General features: G+C 58.0%; 1 pseudogene across 1 annotated transcript; it reads right to left on the reverse strand.

The window, feature by feature from the left end:
- Window positions 1-785: 785 nt before the first annotated feature.
- LOC129553124 (cilia- and flagella-associated protein 100-like) lies at window positions 786-21,510 on the reverse strand (annotated as a pseudogene). The gene is made up of 13 exons (XR_016039657.1): window positions 21,048-21,510; window positions 20,613-20,721; window positions 17,085-17,275; window positions 14,768-14,842; window positions 9,676-9,831; window positions 7,711-9,474; window positions 7,476-7,639; window positions 7,208-7,287; window positions 6,726-6,909; window positions 6,188-6,434; window positions 4,035-4,086; window positions 3,826-3,962; window positions 786-1,028 (listed from the first exon to the last, which is right to left on the reverse strand). The product of XR_016039657.1 is annotated as a cilia- and flagella-associated protein 100-like (transcript).
- Between the last annotated feature and the right edge of the window lie 1,756 nt (window positions 21,511-23,266).

Raw genomic sequence — 23,266 nt, forward strand, 5'->3', positions numbered from 1 at the left:
TGTCTCTTAAAGAAATCATCATCACTGGGCTCCACATGTCGCCCATATCAGGAAACTGAAAGAATCTTTGTCATTAAACAGTTCAATCGCCAGAATAAAACTGTTACCAGTATCTTTTGGCAAGCGGTGGCTAGGATCCAGGGGAGACCCAGGGATTCCTTAGAGTTGAGCCCAGGGTCCTGTACAGACAGACAGGAAGTGCCCTGATTCCATCATCCAAGGCTTCCAGCAGGAGGCAGCCACACTGGAAGCCTTCTAGAAAAGGATATTTTTTATCAGAATAAAAATTGTTAAAATTTAAAGCATACTAGTTATTATTTGCCAACCTAAAATATTCTTAAAAGCCTGCCCCCCCCCCCCCCGATCTTTGCAGTTCCCACTAGTTCTTTTGTGTTCAGATTGTCAGGGTAGAAACAATGCATCATTTCAAATTAGTTTCTTCTAATTCTGTTATGCTCTGAGTCCTCTCACCCTCCCGGCCTGGCTGGGGACGTGCCTGCCTGCCTCCCTGCAGGGTCACTTCCAGACGCACTGAGTGTTTAGGAAGCAGATGAGTTCACGGAAGGAAGGAGGGATGGAGGAGGGGTGTTGCCCATTCATGGGGCGTGAACACACAGCTGGTTCTGATCTGGGGCCAAGGGCCATGTCCAGTGGTGCCCGTGGGTCAAGCCCAGAGCCTGGCAAGTGGCAAGGACCACGGCAGCCCCGGAGAACCACGTGCCTCCGGGCTGGCTCTCCCGTGGTCTAGGCCCCTCTGGCGAGGATGACTTCACCCTCCACTGGGGCTATGACCACGTGCCCACCGCTGCCATCTGCCCATCCAGGGTCCTTACCTCCTGATCACCCTTGAACTCACCAAAATGGAAGACGTGGGCTTTGAGCTCCAGCTCTGCGGCCATCTCCTCCTCCTTGGCAATGGACGTCACTGCTTCAGCTGGTTCACCTCCCAGTCCCTGAAGGGCAGCAGCACCTCTGAGCCTGCTGGCCCTGCCGCATGCTGAGGGCCAAGAGCCCCAGCCTCAGAGGCCCTGGTGAGATGCAGGGGAAATCTAACATCTTTAACAATCCATGCTAAAAAAAAATATGGAAAACCCAAACCTGCCTTATCGAGGTATAGAATTCACCATAAAATTCTTTCGAAATGTCCATTTTTTTTCATGACCATCATAATCTAATTTCAGGACAGTGTCATTAACTGGAGAGAAGCCCCTGGTCACTCTCGCCCACCCCCTCCACTCCGTCTCTCCTGGACATAAACACGGAGCCCCGTGGAGTCTGTCCCTTTGTGTCTGGCTCTTTCACCCGGCACTGTGTTTTCAGGTCTGTCTCTCCTGTAACGTGCCTGGTCAGAGCCTCGTTTCTTCTTACGACCACTGTGGTCCACCACGTGGGAGACCAGGCTTTGCCAGAGTCATTCTTCAGTGGACATTAGGCAGATTCTACCTTTAATCTCTTGGGAACAATGCTGCTGTGGACATTCACTGGACAGGGTTTTCCGAGCCCAAGTTTTTAATCCTCTTAGGGGCTTCCCTGGTGGCTAAGCTGGTAAAGAGTCTGCCTGCAATGTGGGAGACCTGGGTTCGATCCCTGGGTTGGGAAGATCCCCTGGAGAAGGGAAAGGCTACCCACTCCAGTATTCTGGGCTAGAGAATTCCATGGACTGTATAGTCTATGGGGTTGCAAAGAGTCGGACACAACTGAGTGACTTTAACTTTCACTTTCACTAGGAATAGGATTGCAACAATCACCTTTTATATGAAACATATTAAATTTTTCTTAAGTCTGTCATGGCAGACATGCATTGTCTGCTGGGGTTTCTGAAGCAGAAACCCTGGCTCTTATGGTTGGCATGGGTCTGATCAGTGTGGGCAGCGGCATGCCAGTCCTGACCAGAGTGAGCAGGACCCTAGTCACTCAGCCAGCTGTGCCTGTGGGGTCTAGAGGTGCCCCTTTCCCTATGGTGGTTCTGAGGCTCCGCCCAGGTGAGCAGAACCACCGACATTTTCCTGTGTTTAGGCAAAGTGCCACGGGAGCGGCTCCTTTGCCCTCTGTCATGAGCACGGGTGGCGGGGTACAGGCCTCCGCCCCTGGCAGCCCTCCAGGATGCAGCCCCATGGCTGTGGGCCTGAGGCCAGGAGCCTGAGTGCGAGGGGGGTGGAGATGGTCCTGCCAGCCCTCCCAGGCTTTCAGAGGTGGGTGGCCAGGTGGACCACCTGCAGCTCACACACACCCTCCTTCAAGGCCTGGGCCCTTATGGGAGGCAAGCAGGGCACCCAGGATAAGAACAGAGGCTGGACATCCCCTCAACCCTGAGTGTCCACTGCAGAGTCAGCAGCGCCATCTCCCAGTGGTGCATGACTGCCAAGAGTCCAGCCTGCTCCTTAGAGCTTCCTCTGCGTCCAGTGCCTGGACACGAGTGACCCTGCAGCCAGGGCCCCTTTTACATGGACCAGATTGGGGGGGGGCGGGTAATTTTATTCTTCTATTTCTTTCCCAGGTGTTTGGGATAAAAAGATGCCTTTTCCCCACTGTGTGTGTGCTCAGTCACATCCGACTCTTTTCGACCCCAGTCCAGTCTTTTGGACTGGAGTCTGCAAGGCTGCTCTGTCCATGGGACTCTCCAGGCAAGAATACTGGAGTGGGTACCTATTCCCTTCTCCAGGGGCTCTTCCCGACTCAGAGATTGAACCCGAGTCTGTTGTACCTCCTGCACTGGCAGGAAACACAGTCTTTCTTGAGACCTCGTGTTTCAGCATTATTCTGGAGACTCTTGGTAGGAAATTATCCAAGGCAGGATGTTGGTCAACAGGACGTGAGCACACAAGCAGTCAGAGCTGTGGGCTGGCTCCACCTCAGGACCTTTGCATGCGGTTCCCTCTTCCCCCAAGATTCCCTGTGGTGTCCCATCACTCAGGAAGTCCATGGCTGAAAGGACACCCTCCCTGGGAGCCTCCCCTGCCCTCTCCCATCTGCCGCCAACCTCCACTTCAACCTCTTCCTCATAGGACCCTTTGCCCCTAGCATGTGTTACTACCCACAAGGCAAATCTGCGCGCCTTGAAGTTGGCTCCCCTGGGCTGCCAGCTCATGGGGCAGGGTTTACCTTATTTATGAAGGGCCCAGACCCCGGCCTGACCCAGAGTGGGTGCTTACTCAAGGTTCGGGAGTAAAGCGGTGATCCCCTGCTCCCAGCTGGCCTCACCTGGAGCCAGACGCTGCCCAAACAGGCTAATAAAACTGATGCCTCTTTCTGTTCCAGAAAACTTACTCTGAGCCAACGCTGGGCAGGAAACACTACATGACGAAGGCTGGAGAGTCAAGTAGCTTGGATCATATTACTACTATTAAATAACAAATAACAGTGCTAATCATTATAATCATTAGTAAAATAAACGCGCGTGTGCTCAGTCGCTTCAGTCATGTTGAACTCTACAACCCCATGGACCGTAGCCCACCAGGCTCCTCTGTCCATGGGATTCTCCAGGTAAGAATACTGGAGTGGGTTGCCATTTCCTCCTCCAGGGGATCTTCCCGACTCAGGGATGGAACCTGCAGCTCCTGCATTGCAGGCAGATTCTTTACTGCTGAACCAGTAAAATAATCATTACAGAACCACCTTGGGGGGTGTCCGTGGAGATGCCCCCTTCCGACTGCAGGCTGCTCCAGGGTGGAAAGAGGTCAGCCCCTCAGGGCTCCACCCGCCTGGCCCACTCTGAACCTCATCTCCGGGCCCAAGAGGACACGGCCTCTCCCCAGAGCCAGCAGGGCCAGCACCATGGACAGGGCAGGGTGGGCACTGGGCCGTGGAGCCCTGCCTGAGACCTACATGCGGGTTTGGGTGTTCTTCAGGGTGAATCTCAGCTCCTCCAGGGCCTCCTCCATCTCCAGGGACAGGTTCTTCTCCTCCAGCTTTGTGAAGACGTCAAGGAGCTGCTGCGGGTCTGTGAAGCATAGCTCCAGCTCCTGCGAGCAGAGCCGGGTGAGGCCCCGGGTCAGCAGGCCCAGCCCCGCAGCCCCACGGGAGCAGGCACTCACCTCCCCATTGTCGCTGTCGAAATCGTCCTTCACAGGGAGGGTGGAGCTGGACCTGCGGGGGCACGGGGTCGGGGCCTGGGGCACCTCCCCAACCAGCCCTCATCCAGTCCTCTGTCCCCCCCAGCAGCCGAGGCCGTGGCCCCAGCCTCCTGTGGCCCCAGTTACAACACGCCCGGTCAGTCCCTCTCACTCTGGTTAGAATAAAGCGCAGCTCCCACCTCGAGGCTGCCAGCCCCAGCAGCTCCTTCCTGAGATCCAGGAGCCAACCCGACCTCAGACCCACGGCTCCCATTGCCAGGCCCCTCTCTGGTCCCCGCTCTTTCCCTCCCACCTGGGCCTTCCCTGCCCCGCTCCCTCCTTAGCACGTGTCATCGCTGGCCCCTCTGACAGCTGCTGTGCCACACCACACGTCAGGGACCTTGCTGGACACGCACAGCCCAGTGGCCACAGGGAAGGCTGTGAGGGCTGCAAGCACTGGGGGGACCTGGCCAACCTCAGTCCTGCATCCGTCACGCCTCCCAGCCTGCACCCTGTATGGACACGCAGGCTCTGCCGCCCCCGGAGCTAGTGAGGCCGGCTTGCAGCTGCAGGAGGCTGGGCCGAGACCTCCGAGGCCCCAGCTCAGCCTTCCTGGAGCGCAGAGCTGGCGTCACAGGACCCCGCCGACGGCGAGGACACCGCCAGGCCTGTGCCTCAGCCTGTGTGCACGCTGACTTTACTGTCCGACTCTGCGACCCCGTGGACTAGAGCCCACCAGGCTCCTCTGTCCATGGGATTTCTCAGGCAAGAATACTGCAGGGGGTTGCCGTTTCCTCCTCCAGGGGATCTTCCCAGAACAGGCACTGAACCTGCATCCCCTGCACTGGCGGGCGGATTTACCATCTGAGCCACCAGGGGGCCCCACGCACACAGATGCCACCGAATCGGCACACGAGAGCCCTGCCGTCAGAAAGCCAGTCACCTGCCCAAGGTCACTCTTGGCCTGGAAGGCACCCTTCTGAGACTCCTTCTTCCAAGAGGACACAGCCTGGGGCCAGGCTGGACTCTACCTCTGACTCGCCCTCCCAGCCAAGTGCCTTGTGCGGCCCGCGACCTGCCCAGATGTGCACGGTGGCCATGGTCACGGGGCTGGCAGGCAGAGGTCCCCGACCTCTGCTTCCAGGGAATTTCCCTGCTGCCGGGAGCTCCAAGGCTGAGGGCACCTCGCCAGAGGAGGCACGCACATCCGATCCCAGAGCTGGAGACCACAGCCTGGCGCGGAGGGGTTACGGGGACCAGAGCTAACCTCTGCACGTGCCTGGCCTGTGCGCTTGGTGATCCGCCACGTGCACCACAAAATCAGAAAAAAAGGTACAAGACCCAGGTCTGATTGTGTCGGCACCCTGCTGAAACTTCCTGGCCTCTGCAGCCCCGGACTTGAGGCAAGGCCAGGGTGCAGCCCTGCCTGGCTGCCAGGCGCCCCCGCCCCTCCGCACCTTGTGGGGAGCCCCCCCAGAGAGGCTGGGGTGTACAGTGACTGTGCTGGAGGAGCAGGGGGCCCCGGAGGCGGCGGTGGGGCAGGCGTGTCCTGCGGTCAGTCATCACGGCGTGTGTGTGGGGGGGGGGGGGGCGGTGTCAGGGAATCACAGGAAGACATTCAGGACAGGCCCCAGGGCGGCTCGGTGGTCCCTGAGGGGGTCTTACAGAGGCTACGGGGTGAGTAACCAGAGCTGGAGCTGGTCGGTTGGTTTGTCCCTTATCGTGTTTTGCATAAGACTTGAAAATAACTGTCATAATTAAAGTTTGGGGTGTTTTATATGAAAATCCAGACTTCCTGCTTCCCTTTCAAGGTTCAGGGGCTCTGCCAGCCCCCCGGCCATCACTCTGGACTCTGAGGGTCCGGGCAGGCTGGTCCTCTCCCAAGTACCCCCCCACCCCGGCTGCCTCCGCCATGCACCTTTGACTGTCCCAGCAGCACCCACGTGGGCCACCCCAAGCTCAGGTTCACCAAATCACACGAACGTAAGTGTCTGCTCAGGAAACACCTCTATTTTCAGGCTTACGTTTAACTCTAGACCCTCCAGGCTGGTTCCAGGCACTCTGAGCTGGCGCCACTGGGTGCCGCTCCCCAGCAGGCCAGTCTCCTCCATCACCCCCTCCCCATGCCCACTCACCTTTTGGACTCCACCCCGCTGGGCATGCTGGGCAGGGTGCTCTGCTGCTGGCTGACAGTCGTGGACAGTGCCTGGCTAAGCTGCATCACTTGCAGGAGCTTGGCAGGCTTCTTGAGGCTCTGCCTGCCCCTCTGGTGGAAGCAGAGGGGGCCTGTCCACCTGCCCATCCCCACAGCCCAGAGTGGGGCCCCTCCAGCCGGGGGCCGCCACATACCTCTGGAGTTCAGCTTCCCCTTGGTCTCTAGTCCTGTGGGAAGCCAGGAGAGTCTCAGGGTCCCAGGCACTTGCCCGTGGTCTCCCCAAGCGGCAGGAGTGCTTGGAGAGCTGGCCAGTGACTTCCCAGATTGTGTGGGCTGAGCAGTGGGGTTGGGGGGGCTCTGGGGGATGGGGAGACCTGACCCGGGGGTGGGGGGCTCTGGGGGATGGAGAGGCCTGGAAGGGGGGTGCTCTGGGGGATGGAGAGGCCTGGAAGGGGGGGGCTCTGGGGGATGGAGAGGTCTGGCCAGTGGACACGGGTGCACCCGCCTCTCCCTGCTACCTTTGTCCCCCACTGAGGACAGCAGCAGGCTCTCGAAGGCCTCTACCACCTCCGTGGCCTGTTTCAGAGCCGAGTGCTCCTCCTCCCGCTCCTCCAGCAGCTCCCGGGCGGCACTTCCGGCTCGTACAGGAAGTCCTTGTGGACCTTGTGCTGCTGCAGCGTGTCCTCAAATTCGGAGATTCCGCTGCACCCGGGAGGGGACAGGCGAGGTCAGGCTCCATCCCTGGGCCCCTCGGAGGGGAGGCGACCCGGACCCTGCACGCAGGCGAGAGGGCCGGCCTGTGGGGCAGCACAGCTCAGTCCGCAGGTCACCGCCACTCCCGGGGCAGAAAGGTCTCGGGGTGAGCTTTGCCCCGTGTCCTGGCCTCAGTCACCCGCAGGGCCTGGGCTCCCGGACATGATCGGGGTGCAGAGCGGTGTGCCGCGCGGAGCTCCCTGGGCTCTGGGAGACATGGCGGGGCCAGTGCGCCCCCTGAACTCACCTCTTGATGTTCATGATCTGGGTGGTCAGCTCACGAATCTCTAGGATCTTCTCCATTTGGCTTTGGGCTCCTTGTCAGCCCTGGGGGCGGGGGGCGGAGGTGAAGGGGCTCAGGGGAGTGTCCACACCGCCTTCGGTCAGGGCTGCAAGCGGGGGAGCTGCCAAGCAGGGGCCTGAACTGAGGGCAGGGGTCCGTCCACGGCCGCTGCAGGCGGGCTGGGGGAGTAGTGGGCGTGCAGGCCTGGGCCAGGCCCGGGCGGGGGGCTCACGTTCTCAGCGCCTGCACAGAGCTGCGGTCGTTCTCCCTGAGAAACTCGTCGAACAGGGCTGCATCCTTCTCCAGGAACGTCTCTGCCCGCTCCAGCTCAGCTTCCTCCTGGGCCGCCAGCCTCTCCAGTCGCTGGATCTCCCTCCGTTTCATATCCAGGGCGTACTGAGGGCAGGAGTGGCATGATGCGGGCCCCACGGGGACAGGGCGCGGGGCCCACGGGGCAGCCGGCCTACCTGGATGAGAAACATCTGCCGGTTCCGGTCCTCGTATCTGTTGATATCATTGGGCTCCAACTTCTTTTCTGCAGCGAAAGGCATGAGGCATCTGGGGGTGGGCGGGCAGTGGGAGCAACCCCCCCAGGCAGTGGCCGGGGACCCGCGAGCCAGGCGGTCCTGAGGTCTGGGTCACGACAGGGACCGCGACCGAGCGAGCTCTGCCTCCAGGCTGTGCAGATATGGAGCAGTCTCCATGGCTGGAGTCTGGCCAGGTGGGAAGTTCTTCCTTGCGTCTGACTTGAGTTGCTCTTGCTTGTAGCACCCTTCTCCCTAGAATGAGGCTCTGGACAGCCCCTCTGGAAGTTTCACCTGGCTGGATGTCATGATGAAACGTCTATTGGCCAGGACAGTAACAGGAGGGGGTGGTGAGAGAGAAAACAAGGCAGCAAGAGCTCTAGTTGGGGCGCCCTAAGCCTCCAGCAAGGCTTCCCAGGTGGCGCTAGTGGTAAAGACTCCACCTGCCAAGGCAGGAGATGCAAGAGACACAGGTTCGATCCCTGGGTCGGGAAGATCCCCTGAAGAAGGAAACGGCACCCACTCCAGCGTTCTTGCTGGGAAATGCCATGAACAGAGGACCCTGGTGGGCCACAGTCCGTGGGGTCACAAAGAGTTGGACACAACCGGGCATCTGAGCACAGGCACAAGCCTCCAGAGGCTAAGTCCATCCTGGCAGGGTTCAGCCGGGTGGGAGGAAGCTGGGGTGGGTATCAGGGCTGCCTTCTGGAGCGCAAGCAGTGAGGCATTGCAGTTGGGGTCAAGGCCCACGGAGCCTCTTTCCTGGCCTTTCTGAGAGCACAGGCTGGGGCGCCTCCACTGTGGATGCAACTGTGGGCTCTTGGCCTTGTCCTTCAAACCCGCTCCTTTCCAGAAGGACGTGCTGTGGTCCAGGAGGCCTGATTTAAGTCGAGACGCCTGGCCTGGCCGTCCTGAGCTCAAGGAAGTCAGACCCGCTGGGTCCAGTCTTGCCCACTTAGATGCCCCCTGTGGCTCCCGGGTCTTAGCAATAACAGGCGGTGGAGGCAGAGATAAGACACAGGCAGAGCTCCACACTTGACATAACAAGCCTCGGTGTCAGGGGTGGAGGCTGGGGTCTCTCCATGTTCACATTCAGGGCCCCTGTAGTCCAAGGGGTCCAGGACCCTGACCTCAACTGGTTCTTTAAGCTTATTGGTTTATAGTTCATCGGTAGAACACTGATGCATATGTTTAGTACTCTGGACTTCCTTGTTTTGTCCCTCAGTCGTGTCCGACTGTTTGTGACCCCATGGACTGTAGCCCACCCACCAGGCTCGTCTGTCCACAGGATGCTCCAGGCAAGACTACAGGAGTGGGTTGCATGCCTTCCTCCAGGGGATCTTTCCAACCCAGGAATCAAACCCGGGTCTCCTGTGTTGCAGGCAAATTCTATACTATCTGAGCCACCAGGGAAGCCCTTCAGACTTCTTACCAGGTGATGAAAATAACAACAGTTCACACACACAGCTCCCTCTCACTACACGCAGTGAGTGAAGACCTGAATCCCAGGACCCACGAGGCTAGTGATCAGCAGAAGAGGCAGCAGCAGGACACGCTGACTTGCCCGGACAGACGAGCCGAGTGAGACGCCTCATCTGACAACAGTCAAGCCTGCGCTCACGGTGCGGGTCAGCACTCTGACTGCACGCAGCACCAAGGTTCAAAGGCTGCTAGGCTGGCAGTGCATCTGGAAATGATCTTTGCGGCCTGGGAGGCAGAGGTCGGGCATGAAGAGGACCCGTTGCCCCACCACCCGCCCCCCACACACACACACCGCACCACAACCCCGCATGGCTCAAGCCCTCTAAAAGTGCTGCTCATAGAGGAAGGGTGAAAGCGGGCCTGGGGACTACGGGGCGGCGGGCGGGGACGGGGTGCACTTTGGGTCATGGCGAACTTCCAGGCCACCTGCTCGTGGAAGCTGCGCAGCTGCTCAGTCCGCTCCTCCTGGTCCTCCGTCTTGCCCTCCAGCTGCAGCTCGCGGCACAGGCTGGTGTGCTTGGCAGACACCTTGGACGAGTAGGTCATCTTTTCATGCACCTGCAGCTTCTTCTGCTCCCGGTCCTGCGGGAAACGGGCGGGAGGACAGGGTCAGGTGGGGACGGATGGACCAGGCCTGGCCCCTCCCCGCTGCCTGTCCCATCAGGCGACAGGCACAGGCAGAGGCGCACACCTGGAGGGGTGTAGGGGCCTGCACGTGTGCTCTGCTCAGGGGGAAGCGCTCGGGGTGACGGACATCTCCCTGTGGAGAATGGGGTGTAGGCAGGCAGGGTACCAGAGGAACTGGGGAAGCCTGGTCAGATGCGATTCCAGTCCAGGGGTGCAGGGACATGCTCACTGCCTCATCTGTCTGAAGGTCACACTTAAACCGCGTGTCTTGGGCTGTGATTTCTAAATCTGACAAACCAAGGCTCAGAGAAGCTGGATCTTCAGAGTTTCCAAGTTTGATGAGGAAGCTTGCTACTTACTGGGGGTGACCTGGGGCTGGGGGTCACTGGGGATCTGCAGCGCCCCAGCCCTTCACTTGGGGGGGTCTCAAGTTGGGGGGGTCTTTCTTCCCGGTGGCCTAGTGCCCACCCCTCCTGCCACCCAGTCCCTGAGGATGTTGCTGGCTCGAGCCTGCATGCGGCTTCCCCTGGTCAAATCCAACATCCCACTGGTCCTGCCAGTAACAACGCCTGTTCCCCTCTAATGTGTGGTGGGCCCTGATTTGTGTGTCCTGGTACAATAAAACTGGGAAAGTGTCACCTGCGAGGATTCCAGTGGGAAAAGGTCTGCAGTTTGAAGGCACTGGGAGGCTCCTCAGTGTGAGCAGGCTGGGGCTGTGCTGGGGGGATGGGGTGGGAAGGGCGGGCAGGGGGCCCTGAAGGAAGGCAGAGGGTCCCTGAGGCCGGTCCAGGCTGGGAGAAGGAAGTCCAGGCTGTGCCGCTGCTGGATGAATGGGAAGTGTCGGTGTGTGTGTGGGGGGGGGGGGGCGGGGGGGTGAGTGTGTGTATGTATGAGTGTGAGTGTGTTTGTGCTTAAAAATATGGTTGCTTTCCTACTACCCTCGATTTAGAAGAAACAGGGTTCATCATTTAAAAAAAAAATCTTCGAATTAAAAGGAAATTTGTATGTGCTCAGTCATGTCTGACTCTTTGCGACCTCATGGACTCTGTCCATGGGATTTCCCAGGCAAGAATACGGGAATAGATTGGCTGTTTCCTTCTTCAGGAGCCCTTCCTGACCTAGGAATTGAATTCGCGTCTCTTGCATTAGCAGGCAGATGCTTTACCATTGAGCGGCCAGGAAAGCCCAGGAATCATTAAACTAAGGAGACAGACAACCGAGTAGAAAAGTGGGCCGAAGGCAGGTGCTTCATAGCAAAGAATCATCAATGCCCGTAAACACAGCTCGTCCCCCTCGCTGGTCACGGGGAACATGGGATGCTGACGCATGCCCAGCGGCATGCCAGAAAGGTAACCCAGAAAGGAAGAGCCGGTGCCCAGGGCTGGAGCGGCGCGAAGTGACCGGAGCCCTCACACCTGGTGGTGGGCCGTGAGCTGGTACAGTCGCTCTGGTAGATGTTCAGTGACAACTTCTAAAGTTTAACATCCCAGCAGCAGTTCCAGTCCTCCTGGTACGAGCGGGGGAAACAGCCTCAGAACAGCAGATGGTGGACGAGCAGGAGGACGCGGAGCCCATCTCTCCCCACAAACGCATCGGCGATGCACGTGCGCAAGGAAGGGTTGTCACAGAGCACCCGCTGGACCAGCCAGGCCCTCAGACACCTCAAAGGGTCCCACGCGGCCAGCAGGACGAAAGAAGGAAGGGAGAGGATGGGAGACAGGACCTGTGCTCTGGGGGCTGAAGGGAGGGGAGCTCCTGCCGCCAGCGAAGCCCCGTCACCGGTGGGGAGATGAACAAGGACAGAAGGGGAGCGTCAGGGGCTCCGAGGATGCCCGGCAGCCGGCCGGGGGCAGGCAGGCTGTGGCTTTCCAGTGGTCATGTGTGGATGTGAGAGCTGGACTATAAAGGTGCCCGGCAGCCGGCCGGTGGCAGGCAGGCTGTGGTCTTTCCAGTGGTCACGTGTGGATGTGAGAGCTGGACTATAAAGGCGCCCGGCAGCCGGCTGGTGGCAGGCAGGCTGTGGTTTTCCAGTCGTCATATGTGGATGTGAGAGCTGGACTATAAAGGAATCTGAGCATGGAAGAATGGATGGTTTTGAACTGTGGTGTTGGAGAAGACTCTTGAGAGTCCCTTGGACTGCAAGGAGATCCAACCAGTCCATCCTTAAGGAAATCAGTCCTGAATATTTATTAGAAGGACTGATGCTGAAGCTGAAACTCTAATACTTCAGCCACCTGCTGCGAAGAACTGACTCATTTGAAAAGACCCTGATGCTGGGAAAGATTGAAGGTGGGAGGAGAAGGCAACAACAGAGGATGGGATGGTTGGATGGCATCACCAATTCAATGGACGTAAGTTTAAGTAAACTCCAGGAGTTGGTGATGGACAGGGAGGCCTGGTGTGCTGCAGTCCATGGGGTTGTGAAGAGTCGGATACGACTGAGTGACTGAACTGAACTGAACTGATGGGGACAGCAGACGATCATCCATCCTCGGGAGAAAGGAGGGAAACGTTCTAGATGGCAAACGGGGTGGAGGCTGTACACAGAGTTGTACACATTTACCAAAATGGATCAAACTGTAATCTGGAGGTTTGTCATTGCACTGCATAGGAATGGTACCTCAGTGAAGACAGACAGACAAGCCACAATGCAGACCCCTGGCCCTTAATGTCATGCTCAGCTCAGTGCAAGCATCATGGGTAGAAGAAACTGGTGGGTGAACAGCTGGGATTGGCAATGCGGGATCAGGCCGAACCCAGGGCTCCCAGGTGGCTCCCAGGGAGGCAGCTGAAGGCACACAGCCCACCGGGAAGGGGTGTGTGCACACACAGGCAGACACAGGTTCTCTCAGGCACCCTGGTTAACGCTGAGCCAGAGGAAATGCAGGGCCCACAGACACAGCCTCAGTGACACCACCAGGAAGGGAGCAGACGTGCTCACTACAGGGACACGCTGTAGGGTTAGTAAGACCACGTCCCCACCAGGCAAGCACAGAGGGTGAAAGGGCGCGGAGACCACTCGGTTAGACAAGACTGAAGGTGCTCAGATCTCAACTGACTTTGGAGGAGAACAAGTCTTCTGTGGTAAGACGTTCCTGAGACAACTGGAAAAGTCTGATGATGGCCTGGTTATCTGCTTCTGGCGTGTGAGAAAGATCCTGATATTTGAAAAATGCACACTGGAGGAGTGAAATAACATCTGGAGTTTATCCTGGCAGCATCTGTAGCAACGTGGATGCAACCAGCGATGATCACAGGAAGTGAAGTCAGAAAGAAAAAGACAGACACCTCACGCCGTCCCTCAGACGTGGCGCCTCACATGCGCCACAGGGGCCTCCCTGGTGGTCCAGGGGCTAAGTCTCTGTGCTGCCAGTGGAGGGGGCCCAGGTCTGACCCCTGGTCAGGGAACCAGATCCCACAGGCCGCAACTGAGGGTTCACACGCTGCCAACTAGAGACCCCGCACACCACAATGAAGACAAAGCTCTCGTGTGCCCAGCTAAAACCCAGTGCAGCCAAAACAGGGCTTCCCAGGCGGCACGAGTGGTACAGAACCCACCTTACAATGCAGGAGATATAAGCGACGCAGGTTCAATCCCTGGGTCAGGAAAATCCCCTGGAGGAGGCAATGGCAACCTACTCCAGTATTCTTGCCTGGAGAATCCCATGGGCAGAGGAGCCTGGCGGGCTACAGCCCATGGGGTCGCAAAGAGTCAGATATGACTGAGTAACACTTTCACTGTACAGCACAGATAGTCAATATCCTGGGATAAACCATAATGGAGAAGAATATAAAAAAGAATGTATATATGTGTATAGCTGAGTCACTTTGCTATATAGCACAACAGGGTAAATCAACTACACTTCAAAAGAAACAACAAATTTTGAAACAGTAAAATATTCTTCCAAAGACAAAAAAAGAAAAAAGAGAAGAAGGACAGGTGAAGCAAACATGGCTAAATCTCGTCTGCTTCCGATCTGGTGATGAGCACACGAGTTCACTGACCTCCAGTCTCTATTTCTAGGCAGGTTTGGGTTTTGATAAGTAACAGCAGGAGGAAGTAGGCATGGGCAGGGTGGATGGGGAAGCCCAGCCCCAGGGCGGGAGCTTGGCCAGAGAAGGACAGGCTCAGGCAACATGCTCAGAGCTGCACACCTCTGCAGGAGGAGCAGACTGGCTTGTGGGGCCGGGCTGGGAGTGGGGACAGCCAAGGAACCAGGAGGGAGTCCAGGAAGCCAAGGCATGGAGGACACAGCAGGGCCCAGAGGACAAGGCATGTGCTGTCAGATGCATCCCTTTCTATCTCCTAACAGGTGGTGACCTTGCGACTCACTGAAAAACTACATTTCTCAGCTTCCCTTGCAGATACTGATGGCCCCATAACAGATGGAGTGTGGCAAGAAACTGTTGGTGGGGCTTCTGGAGAAGATCTTTTCCCACGGATGGCTGAGTTAGCCCTTCCCTTTCCTCCTTCTCCTTGTCTGGAAGCAGATGTGATGGCTGGAGCTGCCACAGCCATTTTTTGACCAGGCAACAACCTTGTGGCTGAAAGACCCGAAAGTAAAGATAGTGGAGCAGAAAGACTTAGAACCTGGTCACCTGGAAGATTTTGTAGGACTGCTTCTGGTAGAGCTCACAGAGCCCTGGCCTGCCTCCCACACTCCTCATTACTGGAGGAAAACTAAATCCTACTTTGTTGCTTACATTCCTATTATTTCAGGTTTCAGTAATCCTATTTCTTTTTTCTTTTTTTAGTAATCCAATTTCTAACGAAAACGGAACTTTTTCTCACTGTCCTTCCCACCAGAAGCTACATCTGAGGACATCTGGGGCCTGAGGGTGAGCGTTTGCCTCCCACTGATGGGACGTGCACTCCCAAGTCCAGAATTACCTTTGCCTTTTTTCGCATGCTGCTTCTTTTCTTCAGTGACTGAAGAACTATTGTCCATGGATTCTGGGCCATACTCTGGGGAGACACAAAAGTGACAGCCACAGCAAAAGACTCAGCAGCTTGTGAGAGCTGTGCACATGGCATCAGACCAGGGAGACTTCAGAGGCTCCAGCCCTGGGGTCTCACCTACCAGATGACCCTTAGCTCCCACACCTGCAATGATTATGCTGACTTTGAGGACTGAGCAAAAAACAGGCCACAAAAGTTCCAGCACACGTGCCTGACCCATGATGGCAGCTTGTGACTCCTGCTGGGCAGCCCTCCCCTTTGCTCCTATGGACAGAGCAGGATGCTTTTTCACAGAGGCCACAGGCTCTGAGCCTCTGACACCCTCCTAGCTAACCCTTCTGCTAGGAGCCTCCTCAGGCCTCCGGGGGCTGCAGCGGAAGACGCGGAGACCCTTCCCAGCCGTTCCCCTGTCAGCTGACACCACGGCGCCTCCTGAGGCAGGCAGGCAACACAGCGAGAGCAGGTGGGTGGCTGCCGTCACCCGCCAGTCACTGGGTCTGTGGAGATGATCCTGAATCAACACTGAATTCCCCCAACGCTCCACAACTTACCACACATCCCCCGGAGGCCCTATAGGAGCCTGGAGCTCAGCCAAATCGGTGCCTCGCGCATCCCCAGACACGCGGCCAGGCCCTTCTCCTCCGCGCAGAGCCTGTCCACAGCAGCCCCCACGGCCCCCGGCCCTGAGCCCTGAGCCCAGCCCGCTGTGCAGGCTCCCGGTCCCTCCTTGAGGTGCCTTTCTCGCCGCCATGGTGCTTGTCCACACGCCCTTCCTTCGTCTGGGTTCGTCCCAGCATCTCCCCCATTCCCGCCTATCCAGGACGGCGGGAGCTCACCCCACCCCGGGCCTCCCTGGGTCAGCTCTGGAGCGGTCCCCACAAGACACGGGAGATGCTGCTGCTTCTCGGTAACCGAGGAAACCGAGACACGGGAGGTGGGCTCAGACAGCACAGGCGCGACGCCCCCCTGCCCCAAGCACCTGGGCACTCCTGCCCTCCAGAAACTCCCATGGCCCAGGTGCCACAAGAGAAAGGCATGGGTCTGTGCTCCTCGATGGGGCTGCAATGGGGGTTGGGTTTTCTCCAAAAATAAATCAATAAATAAAATTTGTAAGAAACGATTTCCTAAGACTCTTGCTCCAAAGCAAGAGAAGGGGTCCCGTTTCTAAACTCCCACCAACAGACGTGGCAGGGAAGTGGCTCCAGCCTCTGCGTGGCCCTTCAGCAATCAGAGAGCCCAACTTGGAGGATGATCCTTGCTGTCCACCCTGGTGTTTCCAAGTGCAACTAGCTCTGCTCACCACACGAGAGCCCAGTGAAACTGAGAGACGAGAGACTTGAATCAGAGAGCCGGCAGATCGAGGAGACGGTAGCTCGCGCCTCAGAATAACCATCTCGTGGGCTCTCGAAAAGACCCTGATGCTGGGAAGGCAGGAGGAGAAGGGGATGACAGAGGCTGAGATTGTTGGATGGCATCACTGACTCGATGGACGTGAGTTTGAGCGAACTCTGGGAACTAGTGATGGACAGGGAGGCCTGGCGTGCTGCAGTCCATGGGGTTGCAGACAGTCGGACACAACTGAGTGAATGAACAACACAGTGGGGTCTGGACGCCGGTTCTCTCATAGATCAGAGACGGCAGGAGAGGAGGAAGCAACGTGAACAGGCCATTAATCTTACAAACATCTCCTAGAATGGCAAGCCCCAGGCAGGGGGATGTGTCATCCATAGGTGGACAGAGTTCTGGACAAAGGCACTTAACAGTCAGGCAGAGGGGCAGGATTCTCTGAGGCAGGCCGTTCTGTATGATTATGATAGCAAAAGTGACGGAAAGCAAGTCAAACAAACAGTTCCAACATGGGGTCAGAACTGACTTCTTCCTGCTACACTGGCACCAGCAAGCTACACCAGGAACTCAGGCCGCCCTCCCCACTGCTGCTGGACTGGAGGCTGGTAGCCACGCCACAAAATGCCAGAATCCCCCGGAATCCCCCCACCTCGGCATTAACTTCTCTCCTGGAAGCTGGGGAGGTCCTGTCCGGGGTTCTGACAGTGCCTGCCTGCTGGAGAGTCATTCTGGTGGAGAGACTGACTCCCGGGTCTTCGTGCTTGATCATCGCCCACGACATCACCCCTTTCCTGGATATCCATTCTATTCAGTGCCGTCATGAATGGAACTGCCCCTTAATTCCCAAGTTGGACTGTTCATGGCTGGAAAATGGAAACACAACTCACGTTTGAGTACTGACCTTGTGTTCTCCTATGCTGCTACATTCATTTATGAGCACACAGAGCTTTCTCAGGGCTTCTCCACATACAGGATCACGTCATCTGTGAGCAGTCTTGCTTCTTCCGTCCCCATCTAAACGCTCTAGCTGAGCTCAGCATGGCATTGGAAAGCAGTGCCGGAAGGTCCTGATCCTTGGGGAAAGCTTGCAGCCTAACAGAATTTCATTGAGAGCTTTCTGTGTACCAGGTTTTGGAAAAGACAGCAGCCTTAGAGGCAAACAGAGAGCCCCCAGCCCTCAGGCAGATAACAATCTACGGGTGGGGGGAGGGGGCCAGGGCTACTAGAAGATAAAGCTGGGGAAGGAGGGTGGGGAAGGTGTGGGCGCCCCAGGAAAGCCCTGGATGGTGGGGTGGGGGGGTGGCTCACTGAGTAAGCTTGTGCGGGGGTGGGGGGCACTCTGTGCAGGGACTGCCTGGTCTGTCCGAGAAGCAGAGAGGAGAGCAGCAGGTCACGCTGCCCCAAACCCTCTGAGAGCAGACCTGCCTCTGAGCCCTTGACCTCTGCACTCCAGCACAGTGCCAGGCACAGAGAAGGTGCGCCCACACGCGGCCGCCAGCCCGGGCTTCGGACAGCCCGGTTCTGCAGCTCCCCAGACTAAGACTGTGTCACTTAAAACCATGTTCCCTAAATCTCCAAATTAAAGGACCGCATCCAGCCCCACCCCTACAGTCAGCAGCGGATGGGGGCAGGGACGCCTACACGCGGGGCGGGGGCGTCCCCAGCGTGGGAGGTGCAGACATGGGGGAGCACGCCCCACCCCGGCCAGCCTGCTCAGGTTAGACCCTGGCAGTGAGCTTCCTTCACCAGGAATGACCCCTCGCCCTGCCCAGTCTCACCTTCAGGAGATACCACCATCCACTCAGTGATCACTCCCCCCCAATCCACCCCTGGACCCAAGAGGCTCAGGCGGGTTCGGCCTGGATGTCAGGAGCCCCCAGAGACAGGGGGACCAGCCACAGGCTGTGTTTCCCAGAAGCAGAGGTGCTGCAGTCCTGCCCCCACCAGCCGTGCCTGGGAAGCCTGGGTTCCACTGTGGTGTGGCCAGCCCCTCCACCTGGCCAAGCTTCCCACCAAGGTCCTCTGCCCTCAATGCCAGGGCACAGACTAGCCATGTCTCGATGGAGCTGTGGCCATTTCCCTCCCCCCGACCCCCGCTCAAGGTGGGAGGAATGGTGCCCCATCACACACTCGTAGACCTGGGCTGTCTCCATCATCCCAGCAGAGCCAAACGGTCCTCCCCATGCCCACAGGGCCCTACACACGGGCCCACAATGGCCTCTGTATCTTCCTCCAGCACCTCACCTCATCCCCAGCTCGTGGCCCAGAACACCCTCCCCTCTGAGAATGGAGTACTTTCCACCACATCAATAAACAAGGAAGTCACAGTCTGAAGTGACTCCTGCTCTCCAGGGCACCCAGGAAGGAGAACAATACCTGTGATCCCAGGGCACCAGTGCCAATGGAAAAGGAAGGACACTGGCCCCAGGGAGGTGGCAGGCACATGCAAGGAATGATTTCAGCGAGCCCAGACTCTTGCATCTCCCCACACTTGGAGAAGCGCTAACTCCCTTAACCCGGGCTCTCTGGTTTTCTTTCATTAACACTAACTTTTGGCTGTCAGGGCTCCCTAACTTGCGCCCAACCTGCAGAGCTTCTGCAGCCCGCCTCCTCCCTCCCCTGCTTGTCGCAGTTCTCACTGTTTCTCCCAGGCGCGACGTCCTGCAAATTCACACTGAACAAAACACAACTCAACTTTTGTGTGTACTCAGTCAGGTCTGACTCTGCGTCCTCGTGGACTGTAGGCTGCCAGGCTCCTCTGTCCATGAGACTCCCCAGGCGAGATTATTGGGGTAAGCTTCCATTTCCTGCTCCAGGGGATCTTCCGAACTCAGGGCCTGAACCCGCATCTCCTGAGTCTCCTGCGTTAGCAGGCGGTTCTCTACATAACTTTTCTGTGTGCTCAGTCAGGTCTGACTCTTTGCGTCCCCGTGGGCTGTAGCCTGCCAGGCTCCTCTGTCCATGAGACTCCCCAGGCGAGACTATTGGGGTGAGCTGCTGTTTCCTGCTCCAGGGGATCTTCCTAACTCAGGGACTGAACCCACATCTCCTGAGTCTCCTGCGTTAGCAGGCGGTTCTTTACCACGAGGAAGCCCAAGTATCCCCAGGGAATGAAACATAATTCCGAACTTGTAGGTTGTGAATATTTTTTCCGTCAACAGCACCATTATGTTGCATTGTTTTGCGTGAGCACATTTAGAGTTATTTTGTTATCTGTAAACATTTCAAAGCAATCTTTTTTCTGGGAACCCCAGTTCAACCTTTCTGCATTTTTCAGTTTACTCCGGAGCAGAGCGGATGAGAAAGAGGGAGGGCGTAAAGCACACAGTGTAAGAGGGACAGCCATGGACAGCAGCCGCCAACAGAGACTGGTGCCCGCACACGTGGAAGCGCCTTTGCTGGAAGCTCTAGGTTTACAGGAGCTCAAGGTTTGATAAGCAGCAGTCTGCACAGCATCTGGGTTGATGGGGAAGAAAGCACAGGGAGCGTTTCTGTTGTGTGGCCATTGGTGTGAGAAAACGACAGGCTGTGTGTGTATTTGTGTGGATGTGTGCAAGGTGTGAGCACGGCGGGCGTCAAGCTTGGAGGGAGAGCGAACACAGCGGAGCCTCCAAGAAGGTGGAGTTTCACACGGGGGCTCTCAACACCCTTTGGAATCAGAAGCTCAGGACCAGTAAATCAAAGCAGAGGGTGTGTGGCCAATTCTGCCCCTCAGCCCCGCGGCCACTCCCGCGGCCACTCAGCGGGAGCCCGGGGAGGAGGTGCGGGCCTCCAGCGCAGGGGGCTGGCCAGCAGCTGAGGCTGCAGGAAGGCTGAGCAAGCCCCACCTCCACTGCGGCATCCACTGCGGCCTGTCTTGGGGTGAGCTGTGTTCCCCCCTCAAACGAATGCTTTTGAAGATCTGAAGTCCCAACGCCCGGCGCCATAGCATGCAACCCTGTTTGAAAAGAGAGTGGCTGCAGATGTAACTCTGTGAGGTCACGCTGGGCGAGTGTGCACAGCCTTAATAAGGGGAAATAACGGACACACTCGTCGAACTTGAGGATGGAGTGAAGGTGAAGGCAGAGACCAAGGCGACGCTTCTGCCAGCCAAACACCACCAGAAGTCGCCAGCAAACCACCGGAAGCTGAGAGGGCACAGGGCGCAGGGTCCCCTCCTGCCTCAGAATGGAAGCATCCCTGCCGGGGACTCGAGGTCCCGGCAGCTGTGAAACAATAAACTCTGGGGGTTAAGCCCCAGGCTGGGGTGGGGCTTGGCTACAGCAGCCCTAGGGATTACAGCATGGAGTTTCTAGGGAAGTTGGCAAAGCCTGTGATTTCCTGGCCTGGTTTAGAATCGCTGTCACCTTGACTCCACCTTGAACCCGCCGCCCCAAGCCCCCTAAGGCTGCCTCTGACGCTGCGCAAGCCCTCCCAGCCCGGCACTTACTGTTGAAAGTGACGCTCTTGGAGACCATAGGAGGCAGGATCTCCGACATCGGCGCCGAGGAGGAAGCGTGCACTGAGAAACCTGACATCGGCTAGAGGAGACTCCCAGGCTGGGCAGAGACAGTGTCTGAGCCGGGTGGGTCCAGCCCGCAGCCCGCCCTCCGCCGACGGCTGCTGAGAACAGAGGGCACCTGCCCAAAGCTCACCAGGAGGAGGACACTTGCAGCTCCGACCCGCAGCGCCTCCCTCCTCTGCCCCGCGTGCTTCCAGCAGCCCAGGGCTCGTCCTGCCCGCAGAGCCCCCCACCCACCGTCAGCCCGAGCCTCGGCCCCTCCCACCCTCGCCCAGCGCTCAGGCCCGCCCCTCCCCAGAAGCATCCTCTTCCCTTTAACCAGTTTCCAAGAGCTGACGTATCCCTTTAACAACGGACGATTACCTGATTCCCCCAGAATGTAAGCTCCCTGAGGACCAGGGCAGGCACTCATTGGCGGCTCATCAAGCGTTCCGCCCCACCGTGGCGCTTGTTTTCACTATTTGCGGAGCTAGTGTGCATTCTACAGAGGAGGAAACCAAGTGGCAAACTGTCCGAAGTCACACAGCCAGGAAGGGCCGAGGCTGGGACTCCCGCCCGAGATTTCTTGACTCCAAAGCTTGCACCCTTCCAGCCGCATGCCCGCTGCAGCCTCCACGAAAGGAATCGGGGTGCTCGGCTTGTAGCAGGGCCGGGCCTCCCCACACCTATGTCTGGCCCGTCCGGGCGTGTGGCGAGGGTGCATGGGCCTGGAGGGAAGAGGGATTGCTAGACGGCTGGCTATGCGATGAGTAAGGAGCAGGGAGCCTTGCGACAGGGGCTTGGAAGGGCGCGCGAGGTGTCCGCCCCGACCCCGCCCGTGGCTCCCGCCCAGGTCCCGAGCGCACCCACCGGCTCCGCACGCCGGGGCCCGCTCCGAAGCCTCTGAGTTGCTACCCCCGGGCTCCGCGAGCCCAAAGCCTTCGGTTTACGTCGCCATGGCAACCATTCTCCCGGTGGGCGGGGCTGTGACATCACAAAGGCTCCGGCCTTCCCGCCGCGCCCGCGCCGCTGGGGGGCTGCGCTGTAAGCGGACTCGCCCCGCCCAGCGTGCGCGGGCTTCCTTCCTGGTCTGCACCCCTCTGGCCGTTTCCCTCATTCTCCTGATGGATTTTTTTCACCTGCACCACCTACCTGCCTCTTCCTGCCGAGCGAACCTTACAGTCTAGAGGGGCGGCTCTGACAATTGTGGTCCCAGGCCGCAGCATCCCACGTGCTGGGAACTAGTTACAGAAGCAAACATTCTGCAGGACCCGGGCGGCGGACCCGGCGATCTGGGCGCCGACAAGCCCACCCGGCGAAGGTGACTTCAGTGCTGACTCGGGTGGAGATCCGCCGCTCCACAGGCTGCATATGACGCATGATGAAGGCAGGGTGGCACACCTGTCAGTAAGCAGGGAGGGGTCCGCGCTAGATCGCCGAGACTCACCCCCCCCACCCCAACCCCCCAGTCCCCGCCAGGTCCCCTATCCCCCAAAACAGCAGGAGACCCCTCCTTGAGACTTGACCATGGCCACCAGTTCTGCCCACACATCTCATCTCGGGGATTTATAGATTGACAAGGGTGGCTCAGACGTAGAGTCCGCCTGCAGTGCAGGTAGACCTGGGTTCCATCCCTGCGTTGGGGAGATCCGCTGGAGAGAAGGGAGTGGCTACCCGCTGCAGTATTCTTGCCTAGAGAATCCCGTGGACAGGGGAGTCTGGCAAGTTACAGTCCACGGGGCCGCAAAGAATAGGACTCGACTGAGTGACTAACACACATAAGGCATTTAGGGGCCACTGGGGGCCTCTGGACAGTCTGCAGGCCAGTACTGCGGAGCCAATGAGTCCCAGCAACTCCCGGCTCTGCCCGAGGCAGGAGCAGTCCTTTGGTCTGTTCTGGGTCTGCCCAAAGTGGGGAGACTCTTACAGTCCCAATGATCCAGCTGCCAGCCTGAGCCTGTAGCCCTGCCTCCCTGGGGTCCACAGTCTATAGTCCAAGCTGTGTGACCAGTGACTGAGTAGGAAAGCACACGGTTCTGAGAGGGTTCATCTCAAGCACCATGAGTTCTCTAACTAGACTTTAGGAGTCTGGAAAATATCCATCTCAAAAGGAAAAAAGCCAACCCCTTGTTAACAACATGTGAGCTGATTTCCTCCTGAAAGAAGCTGTGACAGAGTTCTTGAGAATAGATACAGAAATCAACAGTAGCCAATTAAAAACGGAAAGGGCAGGGGGGCTCCCTGAGTCTGCAGCAGGTGGGAGCCAGCCACCCCCAGATGGTGGTGTCAGGAATGAGCCCAAAGCGGGCAGCAGGTGTGACCCTGGCCATGAGGGGGTGCTGATGTGTGTTTCTGACCTGCGGAACCTGGGTCACCTGCCTGCCTCCATGTCTGATAGGCAGAGCCTGAGGGTCCCCCCTCCACCCTGACTGCATGAGAGGCAGGAAGGAAGTGGGGGCTCCTAAGAAGGGGTCCCCAGCCCGGGGTGGGGGGCGGGCGTTGTCAGAGGCACAGGTGGTCCAGCAGGACAGGAGCTGGTATGTTTCTGTGGCAGCAGGTCTGAGGTCACTCCTACAAAACCGACTCTGTGTCTGGGCTTTTAT

This window comes from Moschus berezovskii, chromosome 18 (assembly GCF_049115385.1).
Source record: "Moschus berezovskii isolate FMDL1 chromosome 18, NW_MosBer_1.0, whole genome shotgun sequence".
Classification (NCBI taxonomy): domain Eukaryota; kingdom Metazoa; phylum Chordata; class Mammalia; order Artiodactyla; family Moschidae; genus Moschus; species Moschus berezovskii.